The sequence below is a fragment of the Arachis duranensis genome, chromosome 6 (genome assembly GCF_000817695.3).
Source record: "Arachis duranensis cultivar V14167 chromosome 6, aradu.V14167.gnm2.J7QH, whole genome shotgun sequence".
NCBI classification, from domain to species: Eukaryota; Viridiplantae; Streptophyta; class Magnoliopsida; order Fabales; family Fabaceae; genus Arachis; species Arachis duranensis.
In genome coordinates, this window is record NC_029777.3 from 93,897,645 (window position 1) to 93,903,717 (window position 6,073).

Sequence of the window (6,073 nt, forward strand, 5' to 3'; positions counted from 1 at the left end):
TTTTCTTTCTTCCCTCCCTCCCCCCATTCTCTTTCTTCCCTCTCCTCTCTTCCCTCCCTCCCCCATTCTCTTTCTTTCCTCACCCGCTTCTCTTTCCTCCTCTCGTCGTTCCCTTTCTTTTTTTACTTTATAATTTTTTAGAGAGGAGTAATTTGATAATAAAAAAAATTTTGGTAAAAAAGATAATTTTAAAATAAACTAAAACCTTTAGGATCATTTTGTAACCAAAAAAAGGCTGAGAACGAAATAAATTTTCGACCTCTACATCAACCAAAATTGTATTGACATCATCATATTTTTAATCACTATGAGGAAATAATTGTTTAAGAGGAATTCACTTCCATCATATTGATTGACATTAACATTAGATATAACATCAACATTGGTGGACATTTTGTTAGAAAGAAAAAATAATGTCATAATTAATAATAGTAGCAAAGGAAAGCCACAAAATTTAGAAGCACAAAAAAAAGGTTTACAAAAATTATGCAAAAATGAAAACAATTCAAAATGAATGGTTTTATTCAGGACTGTCAACGGTAAAGTTTCTTTCTAAATTAATTGGGGCTAGGAGGGAGAAATCAAAGCCTACTTGAACAAATAGTAATGGTGATGACCACACAAAACTAAGCAGCAATAATAGCACTAAGCTTAAAAGCGACAACTAAGTGATGAAAAAAAAAAACCGAAGAATTTGAGAGGGTCACAATATTTTATCGTTGAATTTTGATGATTAATAAATTTAAATATAATTTAATAAATTTTATTAAATATTAGTTAACATTTGTTCAAATGTAAAATATATTAAAATATTTTTCTTAAGTAACATAAAAAAATTAGATATCTTTTAAACTTAAAATAGTCTAAATATCAAAAAATATAATCTCAAAAGCATTTTAACTATCTCAGAAACAACCTAGCATATCTTAGAATTCGAGTGTCTCATTTTTAGTTACAAACCACTGAAGGCAAAAAAATATTTACTTCATAAAGCCATTAACAAAACTCACGTTTTGGCTTCAACATTTAAATTTGAATATGCTTAAAAAACTAAACCGTTTAAAAAAGCTTTCTCTCTCATCTATAGAAAGTATACTTTGAAGCTACTAAATATGAGAATTTTTAGGAATATTTTTACCATCACCATATTTTTAGGAATAATGAGACAAATATAGAAAATAGGTTTTTAATAGATTTTAATTACAATAAAAATGCAAAAATACTATGCCTACATGCTAAAATTTTATATCTAATTTATATAATTAAAACTTAAAGTGGTTCAAGTGTTCAACTAGCTAGTAACTTACAGATTAAACAATAATCCTATTGTCTTGATGGAATTTTTTTTTGGGTGGTATCTTGATGGAATTTTTATTGGCTTGGTTTTGATAAGTATGCGGGAGCCTCACACACATACCCAAGAAAAAAAAAGGACTTGGAGATGAGTCTTTTTTTTATATATAATACTCAACTTGAAATGGGGAAGCTATAAGCAAAAGCAAAATGCAGTGTCTATCCAAAATCAATAACAAAAACGTTGGTAGTGTGCTGTACATCGTAACACAAAAGAAGCCCAAGAGAGAGTGTGAACGGCCATATTCGATGGCAAAGTATTTCATGAAACTCTCACAAAGTTTTATCAAATGAATCTGTTTAAAATATTTAAAATTTGTCCTATCTCACTTTTCTATATTTATGGATCGGAAATAAAATGCTTAACAATTTTTTATCAGCCTCTTCTTCATGGTTGAGGTTAAGCGAAAAAAAAATCTTTTAACTCAGAAGAATATTAGCCTTTGCACTAAGTCATTAAGATTAGTGTGTTCTCAATTTTGAGTCTAATTTTTAAATTGTGTAAAATGTGGATAAAATAGAGTATGGTGAGAATTACAACCATGATAAAGAAAGGTTGAAGGGGTCGTTAATAAATTTTTAAGAGTTTTGTTCCCAATTTATAAATATTTTAGTCAACTCAATTTGATAGAACTTTTTATAAGAGTTCCATCAAATACTTTGCCTAGATAGATATCACCTTTTGACCAGAAAAAGAAAAAAGAGAGATATGACAAAAGGTCGCAAGTTAGCAACTACTGAAATTATGCAGTTGCAATTGAGGCTTGGTATAAATAGAATATATTTAGGCCTTTCATCAAGTTACTTCTAGAATTGAATCCAAAGAGTAGAAAATATGAACCGTTTCTAGTGTGTATGAGTGTATAGTGTAAGATTTAAAAAAAAAAAGAATTATGCAATTATTTATTTATTTATCTTTTAGTTTAATGCTTTTCTTAGAAGTCATAGTTCTAAGAATTTTATTTTTTAAATTGTTGAATATGAGTTTATAAGGTAGAATAAACTAAATAAATAGTTGTCATAAGTTAAAAGTAGGGTTCAGTACGATTTTAGTCTCTAAGGTATAGGTCAGAAATTTGATTTATCTTCAATCTTTTTTTGCATACAAAATCTTCTCTAAGGTTTAATTTGGTTTGAAAATCGTTCTTAACTTAAGGACCAAAATCATACAGAAGTGGTGGCAGAGAGGCAGAGGTGGATTGTGAACAGTTTCTTCTTTTTTTCTTCCCCTTTCTTCTTCTTCCCTTCTCCCATTACAGGAGTAAAAACACTCTCTTTCTCTTATTTTTTTTATTTTATAATTTTTTTGTTATGGATAATTTAGTCCAAAATTTTAATATTTAAGTAAACAGTGTGAAAATTAGTAAAGCTAATTTATAAAAAAATAAATAAATAATCACTAAATAAAATGAAAGGTAATAACTAATCCTAGTTTATAACCTTAGAATTTTAATGGTTGAAAAAGAGAAAAATTATATACCTCTAATTGACAGATGGTTCATATTGAAGACACTCACCTATAAATTGAGTTTTTCTTTAATTCATTTCAATCATATCATCTAGATAGAATAACATAATATTTCTTTGAATAGTTTTATCCTATATATGTAGAGAGAAGTGTGTTCTCCTTTTATTAAGAGAAAATGTTATTGTAGCCACCTTGTGATAGAGAGAAGTTGTAATACTCAAAGAAAGTTATTCAATTGTTTTTATATTTTATACAAATTTCTAATTTTTCATTTTTATATTTTGCTGTGTCATTTGTCTGGCACCTAACAAAAAGAATAATTTTAAAACTTAGTTTTAAACCTTAGAGACGATTTTGTATGAAAAGAAAAGGTTAGGGACGAAAAAAATTTTCAACCTATATTTTAGGGACCAAAATTGTACTTAACCCTTAATCAGTTTGCAAATATAGTTAACAACATTTTGACTATAATTACATTATATTATAAAAACTAAATGGTTGGGGTCTGATGTTCAGCTTGCTAATGTTATCCAGAAGGATGTTGTCTGCTGAAGATTGTTAAGTTCTTCTACTTGTAAACTATTTTTTTCTCTTTTTCTTGGTATTTATACGGGGTTTAGAACAAAAAAAAATTACAAACTACATCACAATCCTTTGGAGTATTCAAACTCCTCTAGCATCATCACCAATAATTTGCACTAATTCTCTAGGAGGTTTATAACACCCTAACTACCAAAGTTCACGCTTCCGGCTGCGCAACTCTGATAGCTCGGACATTACGACGACACTTATACTATTTAATACTAAAATATGAGCCTGTTTAAAACTTTAAACCGCAATACTGTTCCAGAATACTTTCGTTCGACAATGTACGTCCATAGATACCATATAACTTACAAAAACTCTTAAAAGATACATCCATATATATACATACATATATATAAATAATATTACAAACATTAACCAATACAATTCCTATCCCTCTTACAGAAAATATCAAGATAAAAGCGAGGGTACAATAAATAATAACTATGGCCATACAGAGCATCACAACAATAACTAAATAAATTCTTCGTAACTTCTGCGCCCATACCCTGAAAGGGGAAAAATGTAAGGGGTGAGAACATCATCCTCGAAAGGGTTCTCAGTAGAGGGTTTTTGGGAATTACTGTAATAGGATACGTGAAGATAAACCGTACCAATGATTAATAACCGTCTTATGCCTCTTTTCAAAAACAACGGTTTACAATAAAAGAGAAATCTGAAATCCTTTTTCGAAAAAGGAACCATTCAATTCTCAAAAACTCAAAAGTCTTTCAAAACGGTTTATCTATACCGAACCAAAATAGTCTTTCATATTTTATTCCAAACCAGAAACACAAAACCAAAATCAACCATCGGTTCATCTCATTCCAACCACGGCCCTATGCCCAAACAATCCAACCACAATCAATCCACCACAATCCAACAGAGTTCCAGATGCAAACACAAGTAGGAAGATACAAACACAAACAAACAGTTATTGCAAGTAGAACAATTAGCAGATAATCACATAGGCAAACCAAGTACAATATGCATACCCAAACAATGTCACATAGATGCATATGATGCATGCCTGTCCCTAGTGGCTGATGATATCATCTGTCGGTTACCAAGCCAACCCGACGTGTCCGGTAGCTAACCCGGACACAGTCTCTCTGTTGTGCATTAATATCATTAGAAGGTATCTGCGCCCTGTCGCCATTAGAGGGTATCTGCGCCCTGTCACCATTAGAAGGTATCGTGCCCTGTAACCCTTACAACCAGAGAGAAAACACAAGCATACTCACTTACGACATTCATCTCAGCAATTCGGCTTAAATTCATAATTTATTCAATTGCATACATGCATATATATTCAACCATGGAGCACCATCCATCTCAGCCATCCGGCTCACAGTTCAATCCAGAACCAACCAACTTATCAATAAATACAGCCCTTCGGCTTAAATTCATAATTCATAATCAGCCATACGGCTCACAACTCATTCGGCAGTCAGCTATAGTTCAATAGCATACACAGCCATTCTGGCTTATAACAAAAATAGCACTTCCACCATTCAACATCATCAAATTCATAAAATCGGCATTTAAGCCATAAATCACTTTTCTCAAGCCATTTCACTTTGAAATCAAATTTCAACTCTTTTCAGCCTTGGCTTTAAAGATCTCATTTCTCAAATCATCTCAGGCTCATAAGCCAAATTTACTCAAAGTGAGTTCCCTTTTTAAAACAAAGCCACTCTCGGCATTATCTTTCCAAAACTTCCAAAACCATGACAAGTTAAGGATTTATTTCAAAGTATTCAAAACCACCCATCCAACAATGGGATTTTATAACAAAAGTTTCTCGGCAGAGTCCCAAGTCTTTAGGGAAGGTCAACTTACATCAATTCCTTAAAATTCATTGAAACTCTTAAAATCATAGATTCTTGGTTCAAGTAAATAAAACTAAATTTATTATGAAATCGAGCCATACAAAATCACAAGTTCCAACCCGGTCCAAAAATCAACTCATTTGAAACGGAACCGGTTCATTTGAATCAAACCACTTTCAGGTTTCTTTTTGGAACCCATTTTTCTAACTCTTCCAAAATGCCTCAAACTTAATTACTCAATCAAAAGTCTAGATTCCTTTAAAATTACTAAAAACCCCTTTTTGTATTGAAATCAACATTTGAGCATCATTCTTTCCATCAGTGATTCAAACGATAAAAATAGTTCATTTCTAAATAAACCGAACTCAACGCATAAAGTTCATTAAATAAATTAAGCTTGAAAACATAAATATTCTCTTAATAAATCAAATAATACAATTTCTCAAATCCAACCCTTTTTAAATAACTTTTCAAACAAGACTATGATTTTTGTAGAAATTTCGGCAGCACCTCCCCTAAAACTTGGACTTTTGCCACCCGGTCCGGGTCCCAACTAAACTGTTTCTTATTCCTTTTCAATAGCTCAAAACCAGAAATCAATTCAAAGCAAGCTAGATCCAACGGTCGCCTCAGTGGCATATCTCAGAGAAACCATTTCAAAATCAACTCAATATTAATCATTTTAACTCATTTCCAAAGCTTTAAGGAAATGGCTCAATAACAAATCATTTGTCCAAAACCAAGTCAATTAAAGTAAACCAGGCTGAATTTCAAGAGTGTTCTATCTTTCACATCATCAAAATAATTGACTCAATTCAAACCAATCCTCAATGGA